This window comes from Coenobita brevimanus, chromosome 39 (assembly GCF_032717465.1).
Source record: "Coenobita brevimanus isolate Jiangsu-jjx chromosome 39, ASM3271746v2, whole genome shotgun sequence".
Classification (NCBI taxonomy): domain Eukaryota; kingdom Metazoa; phylum Arthropoda; class Malacostraca; order Decapoda; family Coenobitidae; genus Coenobita; species Coenobita brevimanus.
The window spans coordinates 2,355,001-2,372,500 of NC_136992.1; the positions used below are offsets into that span (position 1 = coordinate 2,355,001).

The 17,500-nt window shown below is 44.4% G+C and overlaps 1 protein-coding gene and 1 non-coding gene across 2 annotated transcripts in view; one reads left to right on the top strand and one right to left on the bottom strand.

The window, feature by feature from the left end:
- The window catches only part of LOC145396737 (carbonic anhydrase-related protein 10-like), a gene marked incomplete at its 5' end in the record, with an annotated part of 58,303 nt that overhangs the window by 19,837 nt on the left and 20,966 nt on the right, over positions 1-17,500 (bottom strand). The window lies entirely within an intron of this gene.
- LOC145396903 (5S ribosomal RNA) lies at positions 9,722-9,840 on the top strand. Its single transcript, XR_013896862.1, has one exon. It is a non-coding gene; the product is annotated as a 5S ribosomal RNA (ribosomal RNA).

The following is a 17,500-nucleotide window of genomic DNA, read 5'->3' on the forward strand; positions in this document are numbered from 1 at the left end:
GGAGGATGTACGAACGTAGACCTTGCTCTCCACTACCCTTGTTCTTAGTTTACCTCTCTCTCTCTCTCTCTCTCTCTCTCTCTCTCGTGGCCTATTTTCTCTCGCAAACTGCTCTCTCTCTCTCTCTCTCTCTCTCTCTCTCTCTCTCTCTCTCTCTCTCTCTCTCTCTCATCTTCAGACGATTTTAAATACCTTAACTCCTTCTTTCTAGTGATTTATTTCCTATTTTATTCTTGATACCATCAGACGATGTGTGTGTGTGTGTGTGTGTGTGTGTGTGTGTGTGTGTGTGTGTGTGTGTGTGTGTGTGAGGATGTTGGGCTGTGGATGTGGATGAGTGCTGAATTGAGTGTGGGTGAGGGTGTGGTATACGTGTAGGTGTAGATGTGGGTGTGTGGGTGTGGATGAGAGTGAAGGGGTGGGTGTATGGGTGGGGGTGAGGGTGGGGGTGTGGGTGTGTAGGACGATTTAGGGGTGAATGGGGAGTAAGAAGGTGTGGGTGTAGATGTTTGCAGGTGTTAATGTGGGTGTGAAGTGGGTGTGGACGTGAGTGTGGACGAGAGGCAAAGTGGAGACGCTCGTGGAGAAGGCTGTGTGGCCATGGTGGAGGAGTGGACAAAGTGGAAGAGGTGATTTTGTTTCTTTTTCTGTTTCTTTTCTTCTTTCCTTTTTCAATATATACCAGTGTGTGTGTGTGTGTGTGTGTGTGTGTGTGTGTGTGTGTGTGTGTGTATTTTTGCACACCTCAACACTTATTCCTTAGCGATTTATTTTGCATGTTATCCCTTAACATCCTCTTGTATGTTACTGAGGCAAACTATATTGACAATAAAGCGAATTTAATATCATGGAAAAGAATACTGAGCTGGAATAAGAATAATAAATCGCCAAGAAAAAGGAACTAAGACACCTGCAATACGACTTGTAATACGGCCCTGATTGCGTCACCTCTCAGGTATGTTAATAAGGTGACCTAATTTTAATACGATTATCTATAGTTCCTTCACCTTAACTTGGCCCAGATTTTCGTACCTTTGCAGCTTATTTCACGTAGCTCAGTGGCAGAGAAAGACAATGCTAGGCCTCTGCATCCTTTTCCATAGCACTGCTTCGTGACTAGCACCAAGTTCTAGCGTTAATTTATTGTTACGACTCAGCATTCAAGACGGAGAGATGGCAATTTTTGACCAAGTTAAAGTAAGAAGAGTAAAGCAAAAAAAAAAAAAAAAAAAAAATCAAGGAAACAATTATTTTTCATCTCACTTTTCGTCACGCCAAAACTGTGACGCCAAAATTATTACGCCAAAATTATCACGCCAAAACTGTCACGCCAAAATTATTACGCCAAAATTATCACGCCAAAACTGTCACGCCAAAACTGTCACGCCAAAATTATCACGCCAAAACTGTCACGCCAACATTATTACGCCAAAATTATCACGCCAAAACTATGTCCAAATTTTCGCGTTAAAAATTCTGACGCTAAAACTATCACGCCAAAACTGTCACGCCAAAATTATTACGCCAAAATTGTGACGCCAAAATTATCACGCCAAAACTGTCACGCCAAAATTATTACGCCAAAACTGTCACGCCAAAATTATGACGCCAAAATTATCACGCCAAAACTGTCACGCCAAAATTATCACGCCAAAACTGTCACGCCAAAATTATGACGCCAAAATTATCACGCCAAAACTGTCACGCCAAAATTATTACGCCAAAACTGTCACGCCAAAATTATCACGCCAAAACTGTCACGCCAAAATTATGACGCCAAAATTATCACGCCAAAATTGTCGCTCCTTTCTTAGATTAACGTGTCGATGATGTTGGCGGACTGTTTTTTTTTTTTTTTTTTTTTTTTTTGGCGCGCGAAAAATAAAAAGTTTAGATTACGGTGAAAATTGGTCACGTCAGAGGGACTAGAAGTTATATGAGTCCCGGACAGTTAATTGTGAAAGTGGAATGAGAGATGGATGGTGTGGAATGAGGGGCGTGGAATGAGAGGTGGATGGCGTGGAATGTGATGGATGGTGTGGAATGAGGGGTGTGGAATGAGAGGTGGATGGTGTGGAATGAGAGATGGATGGTGTGGAATGAGAGATGGATGGTGTGGAATGAGAGATGGATGGTGTGGAATGAGGGGCATGGAATTAGAGGTGGATGGTGTGGAATGAGGGGTGCGGAATGAGAGGTGGATGGTGTGGAATGAGGGGTGTGGAATGAGAGGTGGATGGTGTGGAATGAGAGATGGATGGTGTGGAATGAGAGAAGGATGGTGTGGAATGAGAGATGGATGGTGTGGAATGAGAGATGGATGGTGTGGAATGAGAGGTGGATGGTGTGGAATGAGGGATGGTGTGGAATGAGAGATGGATGGTGTGGAATGAGAGATGGATGATGTGGAATGAGAGATGGATGGTGTGGAATGAGGGATGGTGTGGAATGAGAGATGGATGGTGTGGAATGAGAGATGGATGATGTGGAATGAGAGATGGATGGTGTGGAATGAGTGATGGATGGTGTGGAATGAGAGATGGATGGGTGTGGAATGCGAGATGGGTGGTGTGGAATGAGAGATGGATGGTGTGGAATGAGTGATGGATGGTGTGGAATGAGAGATGGATGGTGTAGAATGAGAGATGGATGATGTGGAATGAGTGATGGATGGTGTGGAATGAGGGGTGTGGAATGAGAGATACTTGGTGTGGAATGAAGAAAGATGGATGCTGTGGAATGTATATAGTATGTGGGGTGGTGTGTGCTGTCTGTCTGTCTGTCTATCTATCCATCAATCTACCTATCTATTTACCCATCTATTTATCTATCTATGAATCAATCAGCCAATTAAACAGTTTAAACAGTCAAGGGAGAGAGAGAGAGAGAGAGAGAGAGAGAGAGAGAGAGAGAGAGAGAGAGAGAGAGAGAGAGAGAGAGGAAATAAAAGACACAGAGATAATGCCTGAATAGGGAACATAGGGAAGAGAATAAACGGAGAAAAGGGAAGTCAGACTCTTACAAAGGGTACATAGGGAAGGGGGAAGGTGGATTTGGAGCAGGGAGATAGCATAGGGAAGAGGAAGAGGGGTGCATAGGAAGGAAGGAGGGTGCATAGAGAAGGAGGAGGAGGAGGAGGAGGAGTAGGAGGCGCAGGGCTTGAAGGAGACGAGAGAGAGAGAGAGAGAGAGAGAGAGAGAGAGAGAGAGAGAGAGAGAGAGAGAGAGAGAGAGAGAGAGAGAGAGAATATTTATAGATAACAGCAAGCTAGTAAGAATGAAAATGTGTGTGTGTGTGTTTGTGTGTGTGTGTGTGTGTGTGTGTGTGTGTGTGTGTGTGTGTAATTCCCTCTTTCATTCCTACTTTTTTTTCTGAATTACACCCCATGCTCACCTCCACTTCTATACTCCTTTTACTCTAACATGGCCTAAAATTGCTCTCTCTCTATCTTGAAGGCTGAGCCGTAACAATAGATTAACATCAGAACCTGCAGGCAATCACGAAGAAGTGCTATGGAACGGACTTAGGGCTCTTTTATCTATCACTGAGTTTCGTGGAGTAAGCTACGAAAGGACGAAATTGTGGGTCAGGTTCAGATGAAAGAACTGTAGCTAAGAAATATAGCCATTTATTCCTCTCTTTAACCAGGAAGCCAGTCTATGCTGTGCTGTAAATTTATGATACTGGATGAGGTTACTTACGAGGGCTATAGACTCAGAATTAACTCAGCAACAATCCCTTCCTTCTATCCCTACTCAGTAACATTCCCTTCCTTCTATCCCTACTCAGCAACAATCTACCCCTTCTATCCCTACTCAGCAACAGCCCCCTTCGTCCCACTGTTATAACCCCGGGAGCAAACGTCACAGAGTCGAACCCGGGACCACCAAAACCACGCCTGAAGGGACACCACAGACCCGGCCAGGTATTTGCACAAGGGCTCAATAATTTCCCCGTGCTGTGTCGAGCCCCTGATGCAAAGGACAAATAAAAGGAGCAGGAGCAGAGGCAACAAGCAGCATCAAAGTGTGTGTGTGTGTGTGTGTGTGTGTGTGTGGAACGGTGCGTGTGTGTGTGTGTGTGTGTGTGTGTGTGTGGAACGGTGCGTGTGTGTGTGTGTGTGTGTGTGTGTGGAACGGTGCGTGTGTGTGTGTGTGTGTGTGTGTGTGTGTGTGTGTGTGTGTGTGTGTGTGTGGACCAGGGGGGGAGGCCTGGGGAGGATCTCTTGTCGAACTGGTATATCTAGTTCAGTTGGCCAAGGTCTTCGTCTTTTTGCAGCTTATTTCACGTAGCTCAAAGACAGTGCTACAGCTCTACATCCTTTTCACAGCACTTCTTCATGACTAGCACCACATTCTAGTGTTAATCTCTTGCCACAACTCGGCATTCAAGATGGAGGGATGACAATTTCAGGCCAAGTTAGAGTAAAATGGTTAGGATGAGTCATTTTATCCACGAATTACCGTATATACATGTAATTTCCTCTGTATATTCACAAGGTATCGTATGTATTTTTCTAGTATGTGTATTTCTTCTGGTGTATATTTTTGTGGAAGATTATAATTTTTTTGTTCAGTATTTTTGTGTCTGTGGCCAGCGCTCTTTCTCTCGGTATTATCTGTGGAAGTATTTCTTTAACTCTTGGATACACAGATATACACATACACATTAAAAAGCCTCACACACACACACACACACACACACACACACACACACACACACACACACACACACACACACACACACACACACATCCCAGAGTGCAGTATTGGTGGTAGCGGCAACTCCTGATAACTTTAGCGGTAACAGCCCCCCCCCCCCACACTGCCTCACCGCCCAAGTTATGCCAGTGTAGCAAGGGAGAGTGTTGTGTTATGAGCTTCGAAGATTTATGCACTTACAGGCTGAAGGGAGCATTTTAGGTGCGTAGGAGACTTCGTAACGTCTCGTCTTTAGCGATTTATTTTGCATATTTCGCCTTAGCACTTTCCTCTGTGTTACCTGTTTATTACCGATATAGTTCGCATCAGTACCAGACAAGAGTGTAATTAAGGTGGAAGGTGCAAAATAAATCGTTAAGGAAAGGGAGTTAAGAAACCTTCAAAGACACTTACAAGCAAGACTCTCTCTCTCTCTCTCTCTCTCTCTCTCTCTCTCTCTCTCTCTCTATATATATATATATATATATATATATATATATATATACTCTTTGGTTGCTAGTATGTTTAAGCCTCCAGGCTGATGACATCCTACTGCTGGCTGATCTGAAAAGGGTCAGGCATTATTTGTCATATACGAGTAAACAGACTATAGTTAGATCAGAGAATGCATCTTTGTGTATTAATTTTGACCCCTTAGCATCTTGTTAATATGGTGACCAGTGTATAGATATATTTTTGATGCAAAGAAAAGAGCATCTCCTCGTAAGGAAACCCTGAAACCCTCATAGCGAAGTTCAAAAACACCTCATAACGAAGCTCAAAAAAACACGCAAACGAAGCACTCATAACCCACATAACGAAGCTCCAAACACGACATAACGAAGCACTCATACCCCACATAACGAAGCACCCAAACTCCTCACAACGAAGCTCCGAAACCACTCACGAAACAGTTCTAAAGCGAGCAGCATACGACAACCCGCATTACGAAGCCCCAAAGTCCTTTATAACGAAGCTTCGAAAGTTGAGTCGTGGCCGAAGACAATTTTTAAGGAAACTGGGCCATCATACGCAGCTGATGACTCTTTCACGGGAACACCATCGCCTTCATATCCTCGCCAGGTCCTTGTTGGGGAGTTATGTGACGTTTTGAGAGAGAGAGAGAGAGAGAGAGAGAGAGAGAGAGAGAGAGAGAGAGAGAGAGAGCGGGGGGGGAGGGGTACAGAGACAGAGAAGACAACGGTATCAACAGACAGAGGGGGAGAGACAGACAGAAGAGATTACAGTATGAAGGGGTGATTGGGAAGGAGAGAGAGAGAGAGAGAGAGAGAGAGAGAGAGAGAGAGAGAGAGAGAGAGAGAGAGAGAGAGAGAGAGAGAGAGAGAGAGAGAGAGCAACAGTGAAGCTTTAAAGTAGCGAGAAGTATGGCAGGAGGGAGTGCAGGTGGCAGGGGTGGGAAATTATGTCTGTAGGCAAGCGTGGCGTGGTGCTGGATATAACAGGTGCTGGAGGGGGTAGGTAAAGGCAGCAGTGAAAGCTCAAGCAGTGTTCCTACTCAGTGACGTTAATCAAGACCGTAATATACAGTATGCACAATTACCCGCAAAAGTTAGGTACCTCTTCCTCTTCGTCAGTAGCTCATTACGTTATTTTAGTTTTGATAGTAAATAAGATAAAACTTAAACTAATCACATAAACTATAGACTTTTTTTTTTATGGAATACGAACAGAAGAAGGAAAGTAATAGATAAATTTCATACACTTAAACTAATATGACGCTATGGGTTACTCAAGGTGTGCGGGAGGAACGTAACTTGTGTGGGAGTGTACCTGTATACTGACTGAGTGGTGTAAGGAAGGTTGTTTAGGGATAGAATGAAGGAGTTGTTGCTGAGTAGGGATAGAGGGAGTCGTTGCTGAATAAGGAGCTAAATTCCTCATGCTTCGTTGCCAACCCCTTCAGACCGAGAACGTCTTTTATTTTCTTACTATCTCCAGACGTCTTAAACTACCATCTTAAATTCTCAAGTGGCCCCTCTACGGAAGTTCCCTAACACCTTTTCGTAAGCGATTTATTTTACCTATCACACCTCACTGTCTTATTCTGTGTTATATAAATCCTTCAAATATCGCCATACTCGGCATAAATAACACATAAAAGGATACTAGCCAGCCATATCTAAAAATAAATCGCTAAGGAAGAGGTGCTAGGGAGCCTTCTTACCCCACGAGAATAAGGACCATAGTGGATTGTGCTAAGGAGCGTTAATGTACATAAGAGTACTGGTGTAATGTGCTGACTCTGTGTGCTCTTATGGAGGGTGTAAGTGCTGGATGTTCTGTAGTTTTCGAGTTGGTTTAAAGAGCACTGGATATTGGGTGTACTGGTGTGAGGTGTATGCTGGTATATCACACTGGTATATCTTGCTACACTACACACTGCCACACTTAACATGACTACACCAAACAACACCATACCACAAGCAACTGGTGTGGAGTAGATATTGGTATATTTTCGCACTGGTATAACTTGCTACACTACACACTACCACACTTAACATGACTACACCAAACAACACCATACCACAAGCAGCTGGTGTGGAGTAGATGTTGGTATATTTCACGCTGCTACACCTTACACTGCAACACACGCTTTCACACTTCTCACAGCTACACCTAACAACACTTACCTACGTCCAAAGAGCAGTTATAGAGTTGGTTTAGGGTGTAGTGGGTGTTGGTGCGCTGGTGTTGAGATGTTGCTAAAATTTGTTGCTAAATCTTACCTTGCTACACTTCACACTGCAATACCACATACTCCATACTCAGTTCTTCACACTTCCATACTTCACAGTCAAGCCACACACTGATACACACACACAAAAAAAAACACACACACACACACACACACAAAAGACACAGACACACACATATACTCCTCTCCCCTCTCTCTCTCTCTCTCTACCAGGAAATGAACGCACCCACTTTGAAAAGGGCACATTAATTCCTCGTCTCTGAAACGCAGCCTAGAACTTAAAAAAAAATCTGTCTACAAATGCAAACATAAGGAGGTAAATGTTGACTAGGAAGAGAGGGTCAGGGGGAGGCAAGAGAAGGTAAGATAGATAGACAAATATGTAGATAGATAGAGAGAGAGATGGATAGATGGATGGGTGGGTATACTGATGGATGGATGAGTGGATGGATGAATGGGTGGATGGGTGGATAGATTGATGATGGATGGATGGGTGGATAGATTGATGATGGATGGATGGGTGGATGGGTAGATAGATAGATAGACGGATAGATGAAGGGTGGGTAGATGGATGGATGGATAGAGATAGATAGATAGATAGAGAGAGAGAGAGAGAGAGAGAGAATGGAGAAATGAATTCCCCAAGCTAGGCAACTAAGGCCATATAGCCCCGCTGGGGTTACAGGAGGGCGCTACCCCTCCCGGCAACGGTAGCCCGGGCGAGGCTCGAACTTGCGACCTCCCGATCACAAGCTCAGCGCGCTACCACTATGCTACCGAGCCCCCCAGAGAGAGAGAGAGAGAGAGAGAGAGAGAGAGAGAGAGAGAGAGATATGGGTAAATAGATGGATGGATGGATGGGTAGATAGACAGAGGGACTGGATGTATGGAAATGGACAGATAGATAGATGGATTGGTTGTATGGAGATAGACAGATAGACAGATAGATAGATAAACAGATAGACAGACAGGTAGACAGACATACATACTAAGACCCTAATTAAAACCGCTCCATCTTAACAATACCTTACCTGGTCTTTGGCAGAGAAGGAATTACTCAACACTTTTATTTCTCTCTCAGGTGAAGGAAATCGTCTGAGGGTAACCTGAACCTTTAAGAGGGAGAGGAGACAATTTTAGGCCAAGTTAGAGTAAAAGGAGTATAGGGGAAGAATGAAAATATTGAGAAAATTGTTGTGTTGTGGTATGGTACCTGAGAAGCAATTGATTGGTGTGGTGAAGTCTGGAGCTGAGATGTTTTACTTTGATCCAGAGAGAGAGAGAGAGAGAGAGAGAGAGAGAGAGAGAGAGAGAGAGAGAGAGAGAGAGAGAGAGAGAGAGAGAGAGATGGGAAGTTCACCTCCTTGAGTACTATGATGTCCTTCTTTATTCCAATAATGATGATGATGATGATGATGATGATGATGATAAGGAGGAGGAGGAGGAGGAGAAAGAAGATTCATATACTCTCCCGTTCTTACATTTCTCTTCCCTCCATCTTTCTTCCGTCTCCCAGATTTTTCTTCTCTCATTCCTTCCTCCATTTCATCATTCAGCTTTTCACTTATATTCTGTCATCCTCACCAGCAGGACCATAAATACTGTCAAAGATTCTACTCCTACTACCACCACTACCACCACCAACACGACTACAACGACAACTACTACCACAACATCACCACAACACAACCACCTCCACCACAGCACCACCACAACACAACTACCATCAAAACCACCACCACCCTACCACAACACCACCACCACCACCACCACCATCGCACGACCATGGCATAACACGTCTCCTCAGTCTATCATAACCACCATCTCACGACCCCTTCCTCAATCTCCATCACCACGCCATCATTACGACCCTACCCCCTACCACCACCACAACTAACACCACCCCACTATCAACATGAACCCACTACATAACGCCCCTGCCAGCACCACCACCACCACCACCACAAACACTAACACCAGAGCTATCACCACCATCAAAATCACCATCACATTACGATAGTACTCTTGCACCACAATATTATCTAGATATCGTAAACTGGCAAAGATTTTCGTCCTGTTGCAGCTTATTTCCCGTAGCTCAGTGAGTGAGTGAGTGAGAGAGAGAGAGAGAGAGAGAGAGAGAGAGAGAGAGAGAGAGAGAGAGAGAGAGAGAGAGAGAGAGAGAGAGTATATTACACCTCTACATCATTTCTGTAGCATTTCTTCATATCAAGCATCATAATCTACTGTTCATCTCTTCCTATCGCGAAGAAATGAAGACGATAGATGGCAGTTTTAGGCCAAGTAAAACGGCCATACCACGTTGAGTACACCGCTTCCCGTCCGATCAGCGAAGTTAAGCAACGTTGGGTCTGGTTAGTACTTGGATGGGTGACCGCCTGGGAACACCAGATGCTGTTGGCATCCCTACGTGTCAAGTGGGGTTGGTGGAGGATTAGTGCCCCTCCCTGTAAAACAATTAACTCTAAGCCCTTGGCCACCCCGTCTGGGATACATGGCGTCTGGCAATGAATGATGAAAAGTGAACAGGGTATACTCCACCTCCCCACGCTACCGTCACCGTTTCCCCTCCCCCCCCCATACCTGCGTCACCTGTTACACCTGGCATCAAGGCAGGGCAGGTGCGGTGGTGGAGGTGCCGCAGCCAGAATTATGACCGCAATATCCGGCAAATTTGTTATTGATCTGCGGCCGCTGATGACGCCCTAGTGAGATTGGATATCGGGGCGGGCGTGGCGGGGCTGGGGTCACGGGGGGGGGGGGCAGGGGAGGCTGAGACGAGTGGGAGGGTACGCTTACATCTAAGAAACTGGTGAACAAGGAGGGCTGAGGATAATTTTTCGTCTCGGCTTTACCACAAACCCACCAAACTAGCATCACTAAAAATGTAATATGTTCCTCATTATTTGTTTCCTGAATGTATAACGGCACAGATCAACGGCAGGGTCCACTGACGGGATCTTGCACCAAACACAGGTATGTCACGCCACTCGCCAGGCGTCTGAATGCAAGCCAGCGTGGAGCAAACTGAACACTGAAGAGAGGCAAGAGCACTGCCACGCTGTCTGTGCAAAGCGGTCATCTTCATTCAGTGTTTGGTGTTGTGCACAGGAGTATGAGATGAGAGTGTTGGTGTGCTGGATGCTGGCGATGGTAAACGAGTCTGCTGTGAATCTGAGAACCCCGTCAGCAGTGATAGGTGGTGAGGCGGGTGTAGAGACGCACATGGAGGCGAGGTGGCTGGATATTCAACTGGTGTGTAAGCTTGTATATCCCACCCACCCGTTCACAAAAATCAGCAGAGTAGGCGTCCTGACCTTTCACTGTCCGGCAGCTATAAGGGAACGTATGCGAAATCAGCCACCTATAAAAATACGACAAACATCAACCATTTGGAACGGGGATGCCTTAACTAGATGATTACAATTTCCTTTAGTTAAAAATATTTATGGTTAATGATATCACAAGGGTCATTCAGAAAGATAACCACTCAGAGCAGAAGATTTGAGGAGGGGAGGGTCTGTGATTCGACACTTCCCCTTAGACGATCGCCCTTTTTATTCCTTTTTAATTCACATAGATTTGTACCAACCTCAGCAGGTACCATTACGGAGATAACCACCATAGTATTCTGTCCCCTACACCTCCTTTCTAGCAGCTGCGAAAAAAATAAAAACATAAAAATAGAAAAGAAACTAGTATCGTATGCACAAATATATAAAAAAAAATCCATCCTTTTCATTTTGTTTTTGTACCGTAGGCCTCGACGTTAAGAAAGCGCTTTTTGAAGACAGCAGTAATTTTCTTACCCTATAAACAGTAAAATATTTATCAGCATATCTGCATACCATTCAAGTATGTAGTGCAAAAATTATAGATAAACTGAGTGCGTGGACGCAAAGGGCTCTGTGACTTAGAGGAAGGGCAGACTGATAGCAGCTGAGGACTGGGTGACACGGCGACCCCCTTGCCTGTGGTCACTCTCTAATGCGTCTGGCTGAAAATAGATAGACAGATAGATGAACAGACAGACAGACAGCTTGATAGATAGAAGGAAAGCCTGAGTAATACCAGTTGGAGGCGCAGGTCTTTCTTCCTCAAGTCTTAACTCATAGTGGTGATGTGCCGTGTGGCCTGTTTCTGTACACACGCTGCTTGTATGTATGTATGTATGTATGTATGTAAGTATGCATGTATGTATGTATGTGTGTATGTATGTATGATGTATGTATGTATGTATGATGTATGTATGTATGTGTGTATGTATGTATGTATGTGTGTATGTATGTATGTAAAATATGAATGCCTGGTCTCATATGCATCAACAAGAGTACAAAGGTCAAGGTCACACAGGTAGGTCAAAGTTTCATCCGCCAAGACCGACTTAAACTGTTTTATTCAGATTAGACCAAACTTGGTGAAAGGGTTGAGGGTAAGGCAAGAACGAAGGAACTGAGTTTGAAAAGCAGTCAGAGGTCAAGGTCACGAGATAAGGTCAAATTTTAACCTGTGTGTTGCGTTTGAAGAAAATAGCCAAAAGTGTTTTTGATCTGATTTGGACCAAACTTGGTGGAAGGATTGAGGGTCAGCCAAGGGATTGACATCATTTTCTCAGAACAATAGGTTAAAGATCAAAGTTACGTTACAAGATCAAGACAGTTTTTATCCGATCCAAGCTACATTTGGTGGAAAGATTAAGGGTAATGCAAGAAGGAAGTACCACGATTTTGATAAGTATCGCTCAGAGGTCAGCGTCACAGGGGAAAGTCAAATATTCGGACCTTAAACTAAATGAGTCCCCCTTCTTCTTCGTTCTCTATTTCCTTTTATATCATATTGTTCCCGTTTTCTTCTCCTTTTTATCTCCTCTCTCTTTTCCCTCTCTTCCTTTTCTTTCAGTTTCCTGCTCTCTCTTGCTTTCATTTCTTCCCTTTTTTCTTTTTTCTTCTCTCTTCCTTTCTTTCTTTCTCTTTTCCTCTGATATCTTGCTTTCCCTCGCTTTCATTTCTCTTTATTTCTTTTTCTTCTTCTTTCCTTTTCTATTTTCTGCTTTCTTACCCTTTCCTTTCCTTTCCTGCTTTCTTTGTCTTATTTCTTCCTCTCATTATTTCTCTTTGCTTCTGTTTTCCTGCTTTCTCTTGCTTTCATTTCCCTCTATTTTCTTTTTTTTCTTGTTTTTTCCTGCCGGGTGCTGGGGCGTGTTTTCGAAAAGGCCTCTGGAAAGAAGAATTACGGCGCTATAAAATTTACGGAGCAGTCACTTGCGGTGCCTGGCCGATTTAAGTGGACCATTAGAGAGAGAGAGAGAGAGAGAGAGAGAGAGAGAGAGAGAGAGAGAGAGAGAGAGAGAGAGAGAGAGAGAGAGAGAGAGAGAGAGAGAGAGAGAAGAAGAAGAAGAAGACGAAGAAGTTTTATGCAATTCACACGATATCCAAAACAGAGAGAGAGAGAGAGAGAGAGAGAGAGAGAGAGAGAGAGAGAGAGAGAGAGAGAGAGAGGAGAAGTTTTATGCAGTTCACGCGAAATTTCCAGAACACACACACACACACACACACACACACACACACACACACACACACACACACACACACTCACACACACACACACACACACACACACACACACACACACACACACAAGCATATCATTTATTTTGGTGTCTGGCAGTTTGTCGATCAGAGACGAGAATTACTGCCCAAACACAGTGGAGACAGACAGACAGATAGATAGATAGATAGACAGATAGATAGATAGACAGACAGACAGAGAGATAGAGAGATAGACAGGATAGATGGATAGACGGACAGGCAGACAAATAGACAGACAGGTAGATAGACAGATAGATAGACGGATAGACAGACGGATAGATAGAGATAGACGGACAAGTAAAAGATAGATACTTTGATAATCTGATAAAGTAGATAAACAGATAGATAGACAGACAGACAGATATATAGATAGATAGATAGACAGATAGAGATAGATTGATTGACTTATATATGCGGGTAGAAAGAAATAAAGATAAAAAGAAGGAGAGGCGATAGTTTTATAAAGCACTAAACAGCAGCGAGAGAGAGAGAGAGAGAGAGAGAGAGAGAGAGAGAGAGAGAGAGAGAGAGAGAGAGAGAGAGAGAGAGAGAGTTACCAACACGTCACACTCCATCCATAAATCCTACTCTTTTCCCCACTACGTCAGTCGCACCGAAGTGGTAAAGAAGAAACCAGTATTTTATTTTTCTTTCTCACTCTTTCCACCACCTCCACACCACCTGCCAACATTTCCAACCACAACAACAACAACCACAACAACAACAACAGCAGCATCGCTATTCACAGCCCAGGGTGGCACAGCACTTAGGGCCGTGGCTGATGTGATGTTGTGGTGGTGGTGGTCATTGTGATTATGGTGGTAGTGGTGGTGTTGATGACGATGGTGGTGGTGGTGGTGGTGATTGTGATTATGGTGGTAGTGGTGGTGTTGATGGTGGTGGTGGTGGTGGTGATCGTTTAGGTGGCAGTGGTGGTGGTGATGGTGTGGTAATGGTGGTGATGGTGGTGATGGTGGTGGTGGTGGTAGTGGTGATGGTGGTGGTTGGGGTGATAACGACGGTGGTGATTTTTAGATAGATAGACAGATAGATAGGTAAACAGATAGATAGATTGATAGACAGATAGATATTCCCATTACCCTTTTCTCCACGTCAAGATGCCGTGAAGCATTATACAAAACCGATTTTTCTACCTAACGCAGCATCCTGTGAGGGGCTATCTCGACCATGGAAATTCTAGGTGTTTGTCTCCCTACTCAATAACGACCTTCTTCCCATGAGAGAGAGAGAGAGAGAGAGAGAGAGAGAGAGAGAGAGAGAGAGAGAGAGAGAGAGAGAGAGAGAGAGAGAGGCCTCGTTAGTAGAAACTGATTGATTGGATTTACCACAGTCTGCCTCGACTCTGTTCAGTTTTCATATAATTTTCTCTCTGACACATATATGGCACCCCCCCCCCTACGAATAGCCCTGGATTTGCCCCTAGTGATGATGGTGATGACTGTGGTGATGGTGGTAGTAGTGGTGATGACAGTTGTGGTGAAAGTAGTAGTACTGATGGTGGTGGTGGTAGTGGTGATGGTGATGGTGGTAGTTATGAAGGCAGTTGTGGTGATGGCGGTTGTGGTGGTGATGGGGGTAGCATTGTTGGTGCAGGAGGTAGTGATGGTGGTGGTGGTAGTGGTGGTGATGGTGGTAGTGCTGGTGCTGGTAGCATTGTTGGTGCAGGTGGTGATGATAGTGGTGGTAGGTGGTGTTGTCAGAAAGCATGCAATATGGCCAAGTTCATCATCATCATCATCACCACCACCACCACCACCACCACCACCACACCACCACCGCCATCATCATCATCATCATCATCATCACCACTATCACCATCATCATCATCACCACCACCACCATCATCACCACACCACCATCATCATCATCATCATCATCATCATCATCACCACCATCACCACCATCACCACCATCACCACCACCATCACCATCATCATCATCATCATCATCACTGCTCCTACTGTTATAAATGGGAAGGATATAGCAAGAGAGTCGAGAACAAAAGTAACAGAAATCAGGACACTCAATATATTAGGCGACAATTGACCATATCTCCATTATTGCAACTTTCAACCATCTCTCTCTCTCTCTCTCTCTCTCTCTCTCTCTCTCTCTCTAACAGATCTTTAGGAATAGCGTAAAAATTAGAAACTATTATAATGAATGAATAACTTAAAAAAAAAAAGGCATCGCAACTCTTCTCACTATAATCATTTCGTGTCTGGAATGGATCCTTTAAAATTTTAGGGAGGGGGGGAGGAGGTTCGTCCCTAAAATCCCCTTAAAAATAGTTCACAGTTCTCCCACTTAGTACAATGCAGTGATACGATTTTAATAAGGAAGATATTGTGCACTCCAGTATACACAGAAATTCCTATTTTCTTTTTTTCTAGTAACAAATATTGGCACAGGCTTCGTAGACGAAATTTTGCCACACAGGCTTCGTAGACGAAATTTTGCCACTAGTTTCCGTCCCCTTGCAGTCTTTGTGGATTTTATTTCCTCTCATCCCATTAGCTCATTTATTAAGCTCATTAGACTCGCTAATTACAACATCTCCTCAGCTTCTCTCTCTCCAACCAGATTCGAAATTATTGAGCACCCCCAGACCAGCCAGGACCAATCAAGCAATTACTGGATTTTGGATTAACACTCTTAGGCTTCAGTTTTATATATTAATTTCTGCAGATGATCCATTGCGAAGAGGGGAAGTGTTGGGTGGGAAAGAGATACAGGTTAGTTTGAGTTGTTTATTATCTCTCAGTAAAGAATTCAAGATCCAACCCGTCTCTCTCTCTCTCTCTCCAGTAAAATTCCTTTCCAACTCAATATTTCCACTGGACATTCTCCTCCACTTTTCCTTCTTACCTCTCTCTCTCTCTCTCTCTCTCTCTCTCTTCTTCAATATAATTTCCTCCCAATTCCGTATCTCCTCCGTACATTCTCCCCTTCTACCCCCCCCTCTCCCTCTGCCTGTCTGTCTGTCTGTCTCTCTCACTCTCTTCCTCTTCTTCAATGTAATCTCTTCCCAATTCAGTATTTCCTCTGTGCAGTCTCTCTCTCTCTCTCTCTCTCTCTCTCTCTCTCTCTCTCTCTCTCTCTCTCTCTCTCTCCATTTCCTTATCAAACACGGAGCCCAGGTTCTTAAAAATCTCCCTCGCTCCATTTTCCATTCAGTCCTAGTTTCATCATCGCCTCCATTACATTAATCTTGCTCTCAGACGGCGGGGTTTTTACGGGGAGGCTGGGAGAGCATTAGGAGACGGAGAGAGAGAGAGAGAGAGAGAGAGAGAGAGAGAGAGAGAGAGAGAGAGATTAAGGGATTCCTCAGGGGGAGGCGAGGACGGAGAAAGAAAAAAACTGTGAATGTGAGAATGATATATTGGGAAACTGGAGCGGGAATGAAATATGACTGAGAGAGAGAGGAAATGAGGGAAATAACTAAATAAATAAATAAATAAATGAATAATAAATATGTAAATAAATATATATATATCTATAAAGAGAGAGAGAATTTATATATATTTAAAGAGAGAGAGAGAGAGAGAGAGAGAGAGAGAGAGAGAGAGAGAGAGAGAGAGAGAGAGAGAGAGAGAGGCAGACAGGGGGTGAAAAGGAGCTGAGTAAAGAAAGGGAGAAAGGAGAAAGATATGATGGATGGGAATATTTGTGGGGAAGGGGATGGGGGGGGGTAGGAGAAGGCGGTGGGAGGGTTGGGGAGATACAAGTTGGCAGAGACTGACGAGGAGAGTCAAAGGCTCATCTCGTCGGTTAGGGAAGCTTCGTAACACCTCTTCCTTAGCGATTTATTTTTGGATATGGGTGGTTGATATACTTTTATACGTTATTTATGCAGAGTATGGCGATATTAGGTGGATTTATGGAACACAGAAGAGGATAGTAAAGTGTAATAAATAAAATAAATCGCTTAGGAAAAGGTGTGTGGAAGTTTCCTCAGCCCACGAGAATATGGTCCAAGGAGAGACAAGAAGAGATGAGGAGAGAGAGAGACTAGAAAAAGACGGGCGGGGTATGAGAAGGAAGATGCTGGGGAGGAAGATGTTGGGGAGGAAGATGTTGGGGAGGAAGATGTTGGGGAGGAAGATGCTGGGGAGGAAGATGCTGGGGAGAAAGATGCTGGGGAGGAAGATGCTGGGGAGGAAGATGCTGGGGAGGAAGATGCTGGGGAGGAAGATGCTGGGGAGGAAGATGCTGGGGAGGAAGATGCTGGGGAGAAAGATGTTGGGGAGGAAGATGTTGGGGAGGAAGATGCTGGGGAGGAAGATGCTGGGGAGAAAGACGTTGGGGAGGAAGATGTTGGGGAGGAAGGTGTTGGGGAGAATGTTGCAGAGGAAGATTTTGGGGAGGAAGATTCTGAGAGATGGGAGACGACAGGAAAGTAACCGGGGAACCAAGGAAAGCTGGGGAGAAGTTGGGGAAGGGAGGGGTTGGAG